Source organism: Triturus cristatus, chromosome 9 (genome assembly GCF_964204655.1).
Source record: "Triturus cristatus chromosome 9, aTriCri1.1, whole genome shotgun sequence".
In the NCBI taxonomy this organism is placed as follows: Eukaryota; Metazoa; Chordata; class Amphibia; order Caudata; family Salamandridae; genus Triturus; species Triturus cristatus.
In genome coordinates, this window is record NC_140592.1 from 571,590,337 (window position 1) to 571,608,304 (window position 17,968).

General features: G+C 40.6%; 1 pseudogene; it reads right to left on the bottom strand.

The window, feature by feature from the left end:
- The window catches only part of LOC146798328 (uncharacterized), a 28,981-nt pseudogene extending 16,107 nt beyond the window's left edge, over window positions 1-12,874 (bottom strand).
- Window positions 12,875-17,968: the final 5,094 nt, after the last annotated feature.

Genomic DNA, 17,968 nt, shown 5'->3' on the forward strand with positions numbered 1-17,968 from the left:
GATAAAAGTGGAACCGGAGCGCTCGGACAACCCCCCATGCTGACCGGTGAACAAACATCTACCCCTGGCAGCGCTGGCACTAAGCAGCGTGGGAGCTGCTGCTCAGCTCAGGGCCGGCTCTGGGGCGGTCTGACCGCACTAGGTCTGACCTGGCATCGGGGCGCCTGTCTTGCCAGTTATATTGGGATAAAAGGCCCTGCTGCCATTTCCGTTTCCAGCAATTTGTGGGGAACAATGTTCAGGGAACGGTGATTAACGTTCCACCTGGCGAGGGCAGAGGCTTGTCTTTAAGAACCTTGGCTCTGAGGAAGTGTCTATTCACGGTATGCAGCACTGAGGGTTAGGAGGCCTGCTGCACAGAACACCCTGGTCAAAAAGGAAGATCATCCTGGACTCATTCTGAAGCCATCTAATAACTTCAGCTGAGCTATTCCTGTAATTATCTGGGGACGTCATCCCAAACCATCCTGAAGTATGCCTATAGGGGAAAATATTTAAATGGGATGACTTACTGTAATCACAAAAACTATTCTAGGATGGTGTTCTGATGACTTCTACTGGCAGGGAGTGATTACCTTTTACAACTCAACGAATACTAATTGACAACTTCCGAATGAGTGAGACTTATTCCAGGATGGGTTCTAGACAATTTAAGGATGACTGCAGATTACTTTAGGATGATTCTACAACAATTTCAGGATGAATGTTGATTATTCCTGGATGATCCTATAACCGCTTCAGGATGGAAGTTTATTACTCTGGAATGATCCCATGACAATTTCAGGATGAGTGTGGATTATTCCTGAATGATCCTATGACCACTTCAGGATGGCTATTGATTACTTTGGAATGTCCCCATGATATTTTCAGAATGAGTGGAGATTACTCTAGGACGATTTGATGACAGCTCTAAAATGAGTATGGATTACTCGATTATTTAAGGCCAACTACAGAATGAGTGTGGATTACTAAATTATGACGACATAAGAACTTTCAGATGATTGTGGATCACTAATAAATCATTACGGGTGGATTACACCTTGACAATTCCATGTTAGTAGCATGTTAGCCGACTGCCAGTATTCTCTTGCAGGGTCCCACTAGTAGTTTAGGACTATCGATTTGCTGGTAGGAAAACATTTTTTGGACCACCTCTTCGGTGTACTTTCCTGTTGAAAACAGGCCATTTGGCTGTAATATGCCATATTTACACAATACCAAGAATTGTTTGTAATGCTGCGAGTTCTAAAGTAAGGCCCAGATTTACAAAACTGTCACTGAACGCAGAGCAGCAGCCTAATTGGCTGTGTTGCAAAATAGAGAGAGAGCTGGGAAGTGTCATGTCTATTCCACTCTCTAGCACCACTGCACTATAATGCAATGTTATCTGTGAGAGTCTAGCCTAGGTTTCATACTGGAAGGGTAGCCTTCTGGTACCCAAAAAATACTATGTCTAGACAAATGTGCAACCTTTCCTATTTCGGATGAGTGTTGTACCAAATACCAATTAGCTCTGATTTGAAAATCCTGAAAAGGATTTTGATTCAGGTCTGCATTATAAAACTTAAGCAAACCAAACACAACAAATCTCTAAATCTGGTCCTATTAATCTGATTAATTTTCTCTTGCTTTGGAAAGATTACTTTTTTTGAATTCTACAGTGAGAGGTAGACACCTGTATAAAATAAATCTGAGAAATGCTATTTTGGGCTAGGTTTGTGCTGCAGAAATACCACAAGCACCTTCATACAAAAGAAGTGGTCTGCAACAATGTTCTACTTTGTATTCAGATAAGCTTAACAACGTATGCTGCTACTCCCATACTCCTGACTCACTGGGACTTGCCTTGTTTTGAGGTACATAGCATTATCTGAAGCTGTTTGGCTTGGTGACCAGTGGCAAAAGACTAAACAAAACCGTGCTTAAAGGAAAAATGTTCAAAGGGTATGTGTCAACATGTAATTTAATTTATCAAAAGCACATATTTGGCCCCATAGGGGCCAGGATACCAAACATGGGAAAAAAATCCAGGAAAAAAAAGGAGGGAAAAAAGGCCCGACTATTGCAATCAGAACAAATGGCTGAAAGAAAACCAGCAACTTCGTTGTTTGATTCTCGATTCGGAGTTATCTTTAGTCCTGTCCTAGCATTGCAAATCTTTATAGCCAGCTTCCTTCTCATACTTCTGTTGACCAGTGATGGCCAGCCGTTGGTCCTGCACACAGACATCATAAACTCTGGAAAAAACAAATTAGCATACATCAGTGTCCTGTTACTACCACTATTTTTGGTTTTTAATATGGCTGAGCTGCTTATCAAAAGTTTCAGTTCCATTATTTCAGATAGAGTGCCAGATGAGATATGGTTAGGGTTACAACGGTTCATAAGTGTAACATTAAGTGCACTTGGTCAAAGAAGCACAGGTGAGAGCAAGGCATTGATGAAGAGGGGGGCAGAGGGTGAAAAAAGAAAGTTTGTTTATGAACTTAAGAGTGAAGCAGCAAGTTGTGGATTCAGGAAATCTGTTGGAGTTTCAGGAAGAGGACAGAAATGTCCACCTTCAACCAATGTCTTAGCTTTTGTGCAATGGGAAGCCTGATGATAAAAGGCTGGGTCCCCTTCAAAACTTCAGATAAATAACTTAGGGCAGCAGGAGTGGGCATGACTCAGAGCAGGGGTACTTTTCTGTAGCTTAAAATCTGCACTAAATGTGAGAATTATAAAAGAGCAAACGTGACTGACAACAGAAATTAAACACAAAGCGCCACCACACAACTGTTGTTTAGCTCCTGGTCCCTAATGTCCGTTATAGCCCCAAGTAGCATTTTTTTAAAACAGTCGAAGAAACTAGCATAGTGAACAGAAATCAAAATTGGAGCCTATGACCAAGTGCTAGGAACAGGACCAACTGATGTAATTATTAGGAGAGTTGAAGATGTCTAAATAAAAGCTGCGAGCGCAGTATTTTAGAAGTTCAGTTTGCTATCATGCCTTCATCCAGTTTGAGCCCCTCACCTGGACCTACAGATTCAGAAATAAAATCACAACTCAAGGCTTTGTGCCAGATTTGCATGCCATTTGTAGCATAAACTCAGCACAAATTGTTAAATTATAAGCCACCCCCATTGTTCTTCTTGCAGACATCTGTTGAGTAATGATGGAGTCATCGTACGATTATATGATACAAGATCACATATGCAAAGCTTTAAAATTATGTATAATAATGAATTGTCACGATCCAAGATTGGTTGAATGTTAATTTGAACATTTGTAATATCTTACCAAATAATGCATCAACCTTCTCCTCATCAAGGACAGCTGTTCCAGCATGAGCCTTTGTTACACATTTTGCAGATGCAAGTTTTTTTGGAGAAAATGATTTAGCTGATACCATTGAGAAGAAAACCTGCACTGTCCCGAGCTGCCTTGGCTTCCTCCAAGAGTGTGTGCAATTTTCTCTTTGGAACAATAACATCGCTGAACCAAGCATAGAATCGGAGGAACATGGCGGCCGGTGAGTAGCGGGTCGCGAACAAGATGCGAGTCTAAGTATTCATGCTTGAAAAAACATTGCGCTGTTTGATTCGTCAACCCTGGAATCTACTGTGATGCTTATTAGCCATTATTAGTCAATATTTAAGAGAAAACTAGAAAATATAATTGGAAGAAAACGAAAGTGTCTACGAGGTCCGTACCTAGGTTGGGTAGAGAGGAGAGGACGCGGGTGGTCCAGTGATTTTTTTTGTTTAGCAGATTCTGCGGTTTCTGCAGCCCTTGTTGGCTTTTCTGTGGAGGCGGGAGCCTTTGTGGTTCTCGGCGTGTTCCTGCTGGCCTGGAGCCGACGATTGGAGGAGTCCCGGTTTTGCCAGGACATCAGATTACCGGTTTCGTTGCAGGCGAGGTCAGTGGGGGGCTGCTGAGGTAGAGTGCGACCTTGAAGCCGCTTTGGGCACGAGCTGCACGGAAGCTACATCGTGGGAGGAGTGCTGTTGCTGTTCTTCCAGGGCGGGAGAGGCAGGGGCAGCACAGCCGGAAAAGTGAATCAAGGTCAGTTTCAGACTAAGGTGGCGGCATAGCAAGGAGGTGGGGTGTGTGAAGTTAGAGAGGGGTGCAGTTTTTATGAAAGACCTTCTTCTGAGCAAAAAGTAGAGGTTATACCAAAAGGGGGTATTAACCGTCATTGTATGTTAACAGATGCAACAAATTCGGGCTGGAGGCAAAGTAGGTACTCCTTAAGGAGTGCTAAATTAAAATCACATATGGTTGATTATCAAGCAGATGCTGATTCAAAAACTGCAGAAAAGGTGGGAAATCATCATTTTAAACGTTTTAAGAATCCGACAGTTCAAAACAAAACTGTAAAAGACAAAAATCCGGCAAAATTGGCAAGTTCTAAGAAGAAAAAGAGCACTGCTTCTTCTAGAGACCCCCACAAGTTAACACCCTCTCTAAAAAGCTATTTTAAAATAGCTCCCACTACTTTAGTATTAAAGCCACTAGATCGGTTAGTCAGCTTAGATAAATTAGACCAAAACGCCCTATTGTCTAACTTTCCTATTGACAACAGATACTCTCCTTTATTGGACGAGGTTGAAGTATCAGCATGGAAGATGGCTGATAAAATCAATAAACCTGAAAATATGGTGGAGGTGGAGGCTGACCTGATTAGTTCAGAAAAATCTACAGAGTTATCTACAGAACAACTCCAAATCCGTATTGATCTAAAGGAGAACGCCAGTATTAGCTCTCAAGCCCCCGGATTATTATTAGGCCTGAGCTAAAATTCCGTTCCGCTCGCGGAAATTGAGATAATTTGACATTTTCGCGTTCCGCGGAGAGCGCGAAAATGTTTAAATTTCTGCAATCCGCATTTTACCGGAACTTTTTTGCTTGCTCGCACTGTAAAATAATACATTCTCGCGTGCGCGCGATCGCCTTACCTGAATCCCCGCGTTCGCCAACAAGTTCTCCCGATCCGGTCGCGTTCTCCACGAGATGTTGGATTGTTGGTAGCCATTTGCGCTGTCTCGCGACAGTTCGCGCCCGCATTAACGTCATTCGTCGTGCGATCACGTCTTTCTTCTCGCGATCATGCACCGTGAGACAAGTGAAAACAAGATGGCCGCGTCCGTGAGCAACTGCATGGGTAAGTTTGCAAGCCGCAACCACACAGACAATACCGCGAACGGGCGGGAAAAAAAGTCTGCATCTTCTCGATATTTCTGCGTGTTTGCAGAGATTTTTAAAATTTTCGCGATTAATTTGCGAAAGTGAATTTCGCAAATTCCGCCTACCCCTAATTATTATATGAAGATTCTGGAAAATTTGGGGAGAAAAATGTATCGAGCTCCATGTGAGATATGTTACAAGCCCTTGTTAAATAGATTAAGGAGAGATTTTCCATCTCGGAGGGGAATCAAGTGGACATTAAAAACTCATGCGAAAAGTTAGAAGTTAAAATCGATTCACTTGCTACTAGAACAATGGCACTACAATTATCTGTAACCGAGCTAACAAATCAGGTGGAAGAAAATAAAAAGACTATAGTGGCTTTAAAGGGAAGAGATCTAGCGACACAAGAGAAGTTAGAATCATTAGAAAATTCTCAGAGGAGAAACAATATACATTTACTCAAAGTTCCGGAAGGAGTAGAAGGAAGTAATATACAAGAGTACATGGCAAAACTAATAAAGAAAGCAACACAGATTGAGTGCTCAGAAGAGGCTTTAATCGCGGATATTCAGAGGCCGAGGAAAATGTTGGTGCATTTTTTTACGTACACTCTGAAAGAGGAAATTCTTAATAAGGCACTGAAATTAAATTGTTTGATTGTGGATGATATAACTTTTCAGATTAGAACAGATGTTTCTGCAATCACGGCCTCACGGCAATGGGAGTTGGGGAAATTGTTAGAACCATTGAAAAAAGTGGGTGCCACTGCACAACTAAAGTTCCCAGCCTCATTGAAAGTAATGCACAATAATATCATGAGGACTTTTAGAAGAGATGATGAAGCTGAATACTTTTTACAGTGCAATTCAGGGGAATATTAAGGAAAAGTAAAAAGAATAATACTTAGCCTATGAATGAATGTAAGAATTTAAATAACTAAGCTCCTGACCCAAGAAAAGGTGCCCCATAGGCCTAGGGAGTGGCCGTGCAGGAGATGAAGGGGGGTTCTTTGAGGGGGGGGGGATCACATGAAAAGGGGTGGGGGGAGCACTGGGTGGGGAGCAGCGGGAAAAAATGAAAAAAAAAAATAGTTTAGGTCCAAATCGCCAATTTATTATCATAGAGAGTTTTAGAAGGATGAGTAACCAAAGAAATGGCCGGACCTAAGGTTGATCAGAATTTTAAGTTGAAGGTGCTTTCCTTGAATCTCAATGGTTTGAGGTCAAAATATAGAATGGAAAAAATATTTCAATACCTAAGAGACGTACCAGAGCAGATTCTCATTCTGCAAGAAACTCATTTGTTAAAGGATGAGTTGAGATCTCTTTTGAAGACCTAGAAAATGGATCCAAACTGTTTGTACTTCTCAGAAACATCCTACTAAAGGAGTTGCTTTAACTTTTTTAAAAAACCCAGCTATATCCCATGAGTATAGTTCGGTGGATAAATTGGGGTGGTGGGCTATCGCTGGGATTAAATGCCATTCATCTAAGTTTACAGTGGCAGGATATTATGGACCAAATACGGATGATCAATGACCTTTCTCCAGTCTGTTGTCTGAGTTATTGCAATACACAGACCCGTTAGTCTTGGCTGGTGATTTTAATGCTGTCCTGGATCCGACTCTTGATAAATCACAGAGTAGTAGAGCAATTGTAAATCATAAAACTGCAGTTTTGATTAGAAATACAATGAAACAATTTGCATGGTACGATGTGTGGAGAAACAAGACGGGTAAGAAAAGAGGATATACTTTTCATAATAAAAAATACAATCACAAATCTAGGATAGATTACTTTCTGCTGAGTTTACCATTAAAGAAATGGGTGCAGGCTATTACTCATGTTGGGGAACATCTTTCCGATCATTCTGTCTCCCTAACTCTTAGCATTCTAGCTAGGTTATCCCCCAGAAGATGGACGGTAGAGCGTGCCATCTTTCTGGAGGAAGAAGTAATTGAGAGATTTAGATCAGAAACAGAGGCTTTTTTTCAAATAAATATGGGTAGCGCCCCGATTCACATAGTTTGGGATGCGTATAAATGTTTTCTTAGGGGTGTAATTACATCTATACAGTTTGTTAGACAACAAAAATAGGAGGAAATTGACAGAATAGAAAAAGAAATACAAGTAAGTGAGAATTATATCAACTCGCACCAACTTTCCTTGTTAGATAATAAAATGCTAACCAGCATACAATCGTCGATCAGACTTAACAGCAATTCTCGAGTCAAGACTGAAAAGGAAATGGGAAGCCAGCAAAATAGCCCACTTCGATTTTTGGAGAAAATTGTGGGAAACTCATGGCATGGAAGTCTAAACAAGATCTGGCCAGAGGAATATTTAGGGAATTGAATTCTTCCATTCCAGGAGTTACACTTGATTCCCCAGATGAGATTGAAAAGGCTCCTCAATCTCATTTTGAAGAAGTATATCGTGAAGATCGCAAGGTTCAAATAGAAGAGATAGAAGACTGGCTGGGCCACACCTCTATTAAAGAGATTCCTGATGATAACTAACGGAATATGGATTTACCGATCTTGGAGACTGAGATTGGTAGAATCATTGACTCTGGTAAATCCGGGAAAGCCGCAGGCCCGGATGGGAAAACTGTGGAATTGTATAAACTTTTAAGAGAGGTCCTCACTCCGGTTTTGAGGTTATTATTTGCCCATGTATTTGAAAAAGGGGGAGACCTTCCTCCGTCATGGAATGAAGCTACTGTCTCCCTAATTCTTAAACCTTCTAAATCACCAAGATCTTGTGATTACTTTCGACCCATCTCTCTGCTCAATAATGATTATAAAAACTTTGCAAAAATATTGGCAGAGAGGTTGAATGGGTTAACGGAGTGTCTTTTGCATAGGGATCAAAAGGGTTTTGTTAAAGGTAGAGGAATATTTTATCTCATTTATAACTTGATAGGAGCATTAGATCGAGCCACTATATATAAACTCCCCTTAGCCATAATAGCGATAGACGCTACAAAAGCTTTCGAAAGTTAATTGGGTTTATTTACAATTTATATAAAAAAAATATAATTTAGGAAATAACTTTTGTAGATCGGTCTCTTTGCTATATAAGGCACCAATGGCAAGAATATTGGTGAATGGGATGCTGTCTGCTCCGGTTAAGATTCAAAGAGGCACTAGGCAGGGCTGCCCCCTTTCGCCTATGCTTTTTAATCTATATATTGAGCCTCTAGCTGAGAAAATTAGACAGAACCCAGATATACAATCTTTCAGTTTTAAGGGAGGGGATAAAAAAGTGGCCTTATACGCTGACGATTTAATGGTTTTTACTCCGGACCCAAACATTTCAATCCCATTAATATATGATGAAGCAAGAAAGTTTGGGAAGATATCAGGATATGAAATTAACGCCACAAAAACTGAATGTATGGTATGGAATGTGAGTACTTGTGTGTACCCGATAAAGAAGGTAATTAGATACTTGGATATTCTAATATCTCAAAATATTGATGAGATTACAGAATTAAATCTTCAAAAGATTACTAAGGAAATAGAAAATTCCTTGTCAGGATGGGCGTACTTGCCATTAACTTTGATAGGCAGAGTAAATGTAATAAAAATGATCCTTTTGGCAAAGTTAATTTTCCTATTTCAGAACATCCCTTTTTCTTTTAATGAAAAAAGCTTAAGATCTCTTCAGTTGAAATTTAATTCCTTTATTTTGGCCTCAAAAGTGATTAGAATATCGTGGAAAAAGTTACGTAGGAAAAAGAATAAGGGGGGGGTATGCCTTCCAGATTTAGTTCTATATGCTAGGGCTTTTTCCTTGAGGGCAGGAAAATTACTTTTGGATACTCCGGATGACTCCGATGTAGGACTGATGTTTAATGTGATGCTTTTAGAACTTGATAATGGAAGTCAAGGTTTTCTATACAAATATGGGGACCCGAGATTTTTTTTAAAAAGTCTGATTAAAGGTTTTACGGGAATTTGCCGCCAAATGGGCAAAGATCAGAAAAATTCTGAAGAGGAGTTATTTTTGTGCCTTTGATCCCATTTGGAACGCTCCGGGCTCACCGGGATGGACTAAAGATTCTGTCGTCTCCCCTGATAGATGCTGGTCTTCGATGTTGGGGTCAATTAGTATCAGGAGAATCTTTGTTGTCATGGCAAGATTTTTGTACGCTTACGGAGAACAGACTTTCAAAGTTTAAGTATTGGCAATTAAGAAGCTGGCATCAGAATTGCGGGTTTGAGGTGGGCAGAGAAAATGAATTAGAAAATGCACTTTGGAAAAAAATTGGGAAAAAGGAGATATCGACTTATTATTGGTTAATGCTGGACCTGGAGGAAGGAGAATTCAATTTACCGACGGAGTTATGGGGAGAGTGCTTGCCTGGCATTCCATTGAATGATATATGGCAAGTATCTCATGACATCTTGTATACTACGGTGCAGCCTGCATATCTGAGAAGGAACCATATTTTTTGTGTTCAGAGTGTATTGGTCTCCTCAAAAGTTATCGAAGTTCTCAAAAGGTCCAGCTCCAAATTGTCCAAAATGTCTCCTTGCTGAAGCAGATGATATTCGTATGTTCTTGAATTGCCCTAATATACACCATTTTTGGGAGGAGATTAATGAAGGTATTGGAGAAATATTGGGTCTGGACATTCAGGAAAGCCCTTCTTTAGTATTTTTTGGTATTTTACCAGAATATAAGTTGCTCTCTAGATGGGAAAATAAGTTGTTTATATTTGATTTTGTTGGCAAGAAGAGAAATTTGTAAAAAGTGGATAAGAGATGTATCCCTGACTATTATAGATTGGGTTATTTCCATTAGGTATACAATAAGATTAGATAGAGTTAAATTGGAGAGACAAATCATGAATAACAATAGGAACAATAGTTTTGATTTTTGGGAACCGTGTGAGTCTTGGTTGGGTAATCTTGATTGATGAAGACACGGGTCCAATGATTAAGCCTTTACACTATAAATACTTTACCTCCTTGGTTCTGTAGGGTGTCCAGGATACAGAACTTATATATTTATATTGAGGTTTTGTGTAAAGCATCTTCAATTGATTACAGAGCACTCCAATTGGTGCTGTCTAAGAGGGAGGCCATTGGAGTGATTCTACTAGCTCTGATCTATCTATTGGCGAATGAGGACTTAAAAAAACAAAAAAAAACACATCATTACATTGTTAGCCGTGTATAGATGCCAAATCAAAAAAGCAATATACATATATATATATATATATATATATATATATATATATATATTTATAGTGCTCGTTTGATTTGGCATCTATACACGGCTAACAATGTAATATTTGCTAGGTTAGCTCCAGGAGTATAAACCAGCCATATTTCAAAACATTGCATGCAGAAAAATTTCAAAGTCGTCATGCAGTAAATCTAACAAGGTTTGTCCTATATAAACTTTAACTGTGCTAAAGAGTGGCAAAGAAAACAAGTACCTTTTGTACAGTGAATCATCGACTACATATTTTTGACGCTACTGTATCTGTTAAGTTCCTTGAGTTGCTCAAAGCCGACATGGCAGCTTGCAAATACTCTATAGCCAACTCTCTATTGCAAGTGCCTTGCAACTGTGCTGCAATCAAATAAAAACAGTTGTTAAAGGCAGCAGATAAATGCAATATTCACATAACAAGCATACTTTTGGCAATGCATGTATTTTGGTGGAAAAAAGGATTATTAATGGGATTTTGTTGCAGTTTACATGGGAAGGTAGAATATCAAGCACGCACCTTTTAAGTGTTCGTTTTCAGCTTGTAACCGTACACACTCCTCATTCAGACAGGAACCAGGGCCAACAGGATAGCTTTCATTTTGATTATCGCCAAGGAGTTATATACCATTTTCTTAGAGAGAAAGCAAATCATAATTAGGCCATACAAGTGGAAATGCAACTCCGTAGGTACCTTAAGAAAAAAAAAACATTACCCCAGTGTTGAATGATGGACTTTCCTCCGTCATCAAATGAAATGATTCTTCATTGTCCTGAGGGTGGGAAAAAGAAAAGAAACCATTAGGCCCTCATTTATACTGATCATGTCAAACAGTTTTCCATTTGTTTATTCATATTTCAACAGGTAGGTATATGTGCCTTATTATTGAGGGAATGAATGCACCATATTAATTCTATGTTTTAATAAGTATCTATGCTTTTTGCAGAGATAACCGGTAGAAGTTGTGGTTTTGACACCAAAAGGAATGTTAAGCTAACCAAGGAAAAAAGGCTGGCATACAGGCTTCACAATGTGCACATGTGCACAGGTGTATAATGGCATCACTCATTCAGCTCTGCTTACATTATGGTCAAAGCTTTTGTTGCTTGCAAATGGGTCATCATGGCAAGGGGTACAGTTCACACCCACAGGTGTTACTGCAGATGGAAAGTCACTGTAGGCCAGGCTGTGTGACTGTGAGCCGTGAGCTAAAAACTTTGTGGTGTCAAAATATGTGGTGCCAAGGGTACCATAAATTTGGGATCTTGTTTGCAGGGTCTAGTAGGTGTTACTGCATTGCTCGAAACAGCCAGCTCTTGTGTAGGAAATAGTTTTTTCGGTATTAATTGGTGACGTGGAGAAAATGAGGCTTGTTTTTGTCCATGATATTTTGATTTAAGTGGGGTCTCCAAAACAAGTTCATTTTCACGTTCTACTGCATCATTTTTACTTGTGGATTTTGGCTGAAGGACACTAGCCATCCCTGCTAAAAGGGCCAGGTTTTCAAGTTTCTGCAAATTCATCCGCGAACTTGCATCACCAGGCCGAGAAGCGGTGCTTTCGGCATGAGCTTGGTTACCAACTCTTATATAATCCAGCCCATTCTGCTTGGCTTTTTTGTCCATGCATCTTTTCTCTGCAATTTCTTCCTCTTGGAGTTCACGTAACACCCTCTTAATTCTTCCAGCGCTTCCCCGATTGCCACAGTCCATTATCAACTTCTTTTCCTACGGTGCCCTTTGAAGTAACACCTGTTTTAGACCCTCTGTTGTTCCAGAATAGCTTGCAATTAAGTCTTCAATAATATTTTGAATCATAAGACACTGTTTCTTCACTAAAAAAACGAGAGAAAATATTTATATATAAACTTCAAAACAGAGAACACATTGATCACTTGCAATATATCTTCACGCGTTATCCAGAATATATAAATAAACAGGTATTGATATTAAAGGACAAATGTACAGTCTATCCATAACAAAGTATATTTTCCTTATGAGACAGTACACGTTGTAAGCCTGAACTTTAACCTCCTGAAAAAAGTTGCTAAAATAAAATAGTTTATCCACAAATGGCTGCCTTATAGTAGTGCCAAGCTAAATTTTTCAGCCCTTTTCATAAGTGTTACATTTGTTTCTGGCATATGTGAGGACATGCATATTCATTTTTACTGACAATTATTGAATTAATTTATTCTCAAATGTAGGTTTATACTGAATCAGGTTAGTAATTGGTGCCATTATCCTGCAGTTGCAAACTTAATATAAAACTTTTCTTATTGTGCTTACCAGATGATTAGAAAAGAATCATAGCTTTAAAATCTCTCTTCGGTGATTGGCCGACCAGTTTCATCTATATTTTCGACCAGCGATTTACAAAGAACTTCACTGGGATTGTCCGAAAGTAGAAAGTCACCATCTTTTCTAACACGCACAGAACGATCGCAAGTGAAAAATAGGACGTTGAATGAAACCATGATTCTGTCCTGCTAGATATAAAAATCAGGAATTAGTTTGTGTCTGGTTTAAGTTTCATAGGTATAATACAAAGCATATCAAACTGATTCACAGATTATTTAATTTGAGAAAAGCGTCCCAAAAAGTACACTGACCTGGTGCAATTTACATCTAATATGCATAGATTTTAGACTACAAAGAAGTGTTTAAGCATCCAATGAAGGCCGTTGAGGAAATTGCATGATAATCCAGTATGTGCTAAAGGGATTACAATTCATATGATATAATGGTAGGCAGATCCCTATGGAGCTGCAATAATTTGACTCATTGCCAGCATGCAGAAAGCAATGAAATTGGTGGTGTTTGGTAGCGCAATACAGCTGTGCACAGCATAAACCATGCCCCATCTCATCCATTCTATGACATGCTTCTAAGAGTAGAAAGAGACCAGTGTGAGCCCTACAGGACTACGGGAAAAAACTTCTGATGCTGTTTGCTGGGGAAACAAGCATTGGCATAGCCAATAGGTCTCGCCTTTGGGACCTTACAAGTTTTTTGTTATGCTTTACATTATTGTGTGTGGAAGTTTTAACACATTTATTAAGCATATTTATAGAACTGAATTGCGAAGTACTTATGAAAATTGTTATTTTGTACAAGTAAACCGCAGGGTATATATGTATAATACTAATAACAGGGTAGCAAACTAAAGTGGCAGAGAACAGAACCGAAGTATTGGGATGGTATAAACACAGGGCAACAGCAGCTGGTATAAAATGTTTATGAACAAAGTTAGGGCAACACGCTATTCTTGTTGAAAGCCCCACCCTAACATGACGCATATTTCAGAACAGCTTAAGGGAAATTGCAACTGTGTAAAAAAGCATCAATACCACCAAAAACATGGCTCCTCATTACAAGGGGCCATGTCTGAGGACTGCCTGCTCTCTTTTGAAAGGCCCTGTGCTGTGCAAGAATCTGGGTTGACCCTGGCCTGCAGGCTCCCCCTCACTAAAAAATAACTAAAAACGAACTGGCACTTTACTGAAGCCCAAAATCTGTATCTTACATGCAGTGGAATTTTGCTGCTTCTGTCCATTAGTTTGGACATTGAACGCAACATTACATATGAAACAAGCACAGACTATTAGCTTTGTCAATGGTTGTAGGTTGCTGAAGATAAATGAGCAACTATCACTGTGCTGTATATAAGGTTGAACATGTTGCGTGTTTTCACATGGGGAAGCTGTGGCCTACGGTTAGAGGAGGCAACCTTCTAGTACAGCAAGCTGTGGAATGTCTTTCATAAGCCACTGCAACAATGGAAATGTCACATTAGCAATGTGAATACTTGGCAGCTATGATATTAACCACCTGCGCTACCTCACACAAATGAAACCTGCCACTAGATGAAACTCCCATCTCTCCAGCAGGTAAAGTGTTTACTTGACACTGTGTGTTACCCGAAAACTGCTCAATATACAAGGAACATTGTAGTATTTTTAACACCTCTGTACTGCTACAAAACTGCAAAACAAAAGCCCCGTTACTGAAGAGAAGAGTGTTTTTGAAGTGCAGGCCCATTTAAAACACTGCCCCTGTTACTGTGCCGGTTTGTCCCTGTGTCCCAGGACAAGGCCAGAGCCTGCAACCCACTCCCTTTACACATACCAGAGAAATCCCCATAGCTGCCAAGGTTTCAGACTGCTATGTGTGACGTTTCATATTTTCAGTGAAATTATGAGTGACATTTCAATGACAATGAGTGACACCTTCACGAGAGGCAATGAAGACGAGGGAAACACGCTGGGCTTGAATATAAAAAATGCAACATAAATGAGTAGAAATGTTTTTTTCAAGCCTGCAGGGAGCAGCGCGCGCACTTCAAACGGCGGCATATTGATGTGCTATTAAAGAGATTGATATAGTGCTACTAATTAATGAATTTTGAGACTATGGAATTGCATTCTCTTTTTTTTTTTTAGGCACCTCTTATAAAAGTGATATTGTAATGTTGGTCGGGTAACTATCCTTTAGAGAGCACCTAGTGCTGGACAGAAGCTCTCTACCACTTTTTCCTTGATCTACTAACCTTCATTGTTCTACAGTGCTGGCTTTTCACATAATACATAATTTCATTGCCCATCATAGAAACATTCTCACAGTGCTTACCAGTAAAAAACGTTCACACTGCCCTGGAGTGCCAGTTTGTCATACCAGCAGCTAGTGCCATCATGGCAAGATTCGATACTTACACTCCAGTGTCAGCTTCTCACACTGTCCACCACTAAAAGCTCCTCACACTGTCCACCACTGAAAGCTCCTCACACGGTCCACCACTGAAAGCTCCTCACACGGTCCACCACTGAAAGCTCCTCACACGGTCCACCACTGAAAGCTCCTCACACGGTCCACCACTGAAAGCTCCTCACACTGTCAAACATGACCCAGTATCATAGGTCAAGCAGTGCTACCTATTCACACTGCCCACGGCTGGCCATTCCTCACACATCCAGCAGTGGCAGCGTCTCTCATTACACACCAATCACTGTGCCTCAAACTGCCCACAGGCGCCTGCTTAAGTAACCCTGAACTGTATTTAAAGTCTCCGATACTGTCTATTGGTGGGAGTTTTTCACCCTGATCACCAGTGCTGCTCCCTAAACCACTTTACTGTGCAAAACTCTCAAAGGACATGAGGCTCTCACTCTGCCACCCAGTGACAGTTTCTTTCTTGATCTTCTAGTGGCAATTTATCACAACTCCTGTCAGTAGCATCTTTTCACACTGATCACCAGTGCCCCCCAAGTAGCAGTATTTCACACTACTCATCTGTAGTGTACCAGCTCCACACACGGCCTCAGCTAATCACATAATCAGTCACTGTACTCTACTCATGCTGCCAAAAGAGCTCAGTGAGACCAGAGTCAGCTACTCACACGGGGCCATCAAGTTATCTTCTTGTAGTGTCAGCTTCTTACAGAGCCCCTGGGCCATCGCATAGCACTGCCCAGGAGTACATTCCATAATTATGATACACTCAGGTCAGGGTTCTCACACTGCATAGCGGTAGTGCCATCTTAACACACTCCTGAACACTTCCAGCTTCCTAAAATATCCTCATTTGCCAGCTTCTCGCAAGGGAGGAGCTGCAGGTCAATTCCAGGACAGGATCTCCTGGATAGGAGCCTGTAAAGCCCCCTTACCTTGGTCTAGCCCCAACTGAAGAAACAGGTGCTTGTCATCTGAGGTTTCATGCACCTGAACAGTACCTACGGGGTCCATTGTAAAACTCTGTGTAATGCCAAATGTGGAAAAAATATCCATCAATCTGGTTACCTGTATTTCATAATCCGTGGAGCATTGCAAGCACTTCTTGTAATCATTGGTAGCTGGAGTGATAATACCTACAGTGTAACTGTAATACTGCACCCACTTGTTGCAAATTAGTATAGATTTATGACCATGCCCACAAGAAACAATGTTTCTGCCACTTATCTCCCAACATGCTCTGAATGTGTTTGAAAGAGGGGCCGGTAATGTCAACATCGGAGCTGGTTTTGCGATATTTTCTGGATATTTTCTAGATTTGACAATCTCTGCAGTTGAAATCTGGAAAGGGCCAACATAGAAAGCCAGATCCCTCCTGGCCCTGTCAAAAGGAGAGCAAAGCAATATGAGTTGAGGACTCTGTGTTTTACCAAAAATAGCCATAAACTGTTGCACGAACATTCCAAAACTCCACACCAAAGGGCTTTGGTTTTAAATTAATGGAGTTACCCAGACTAAAGGGACTTGGCTAAAGTAGGATAACACAAGAGTCACATTTGTTTGATCAGCTACAAACCTCTGACTTATTGCTACAAAGTGCAAATTACACTGAGCCATAAAAGGCTGGAAATGATATAGATCTTCGGTGAACTCTTCAGGTGCGCTAAAACAGAGGGCATCGTCCATGAAGAACTCCCTCCTGTATTTGGGGTGGGGTTGACCTCACAGTGAGCAGTGGTATTCAATCCTTCTCCCTTTGATGGTGGGTTGATCACCTGAGTCAATATCTCTGGAAGAAATGCATGCTTTTGATGAGTGACTTCAAGAACCTCATGGATTCTACTTACTGCGTGTGCCACTGCCTGAAAGGCATTAGTATCGGACTCCATTTTCTGGGTATGACAATCTGTCACAAACACAGCAATTTGAGAAAGTGGATTTCGAAGCCAATCTCTATCTCGCCACATAGAGGTCGAGGGTTGAGTCAAGGATGGTAATGAAGATTCATACAAAGGGGTGAAGGTGGTGAGTAGAAAGAGCAACACTCCTGCAGGCTGGTGTTAAGAAAACCCAGACTGGAATCCCTGGCGCATAGCGTTTCATGACCATACTATGAATCGTCAAAGTCTCCAACTACTGGCGGGAGAACTCAAACTACTAAAGTTTTGATACAATAGGAAATAAGTTACATATAAGGGTATCATAGTACTGGACTTACTCAGTGCAAGCAGAGGGATTGCTGTTACTACCATTCAGCATACCGTGAGGCCTGCTCTGAAGCCAAATATAAAATGCCAATGCTGCACTGAGAGGGAGGAGGCTTAGACTAGGAGTCAAACTGAAAAGAGGACAACACAGCAGGTAACTACAAATAGTAAAGTAAGGAACTAGAGGACAGAAGGGACCTGACCTAGGGAGAAAACAACAACTGTGAAGGAAATGAACAAGCCAAGTGTGAAGAGTGCATTTTCCACTGCCCTGTGTACCATCTAAGTTCCTCATCTTCTCCGTCCTAACGTGTCTTATGGCCGATGGTTTACATCAACCTGCTAAACTATCGATTCACAGTATCGAACTACCATCATATTGTCAAGGTAAGCAGATGTTAAGTTAAGAATAGTAAGCCTTTATTCCTCAATACATACTTAGCTTCGTGATATGCTGGCAGTCAGTATCATCAATACAATATTTTGGCCGGGTGACATTAAGCCCCCGTACTCTGGCATAAAACCTGTTGATTTGTTTAACTTTCCAACATCTCAGAGGTTATTGGCAAAGGTCTATCCATTAACGCATGAGGAAACGACAGCCGATTAATAGGTGATTCACTTAACTTGTACAGT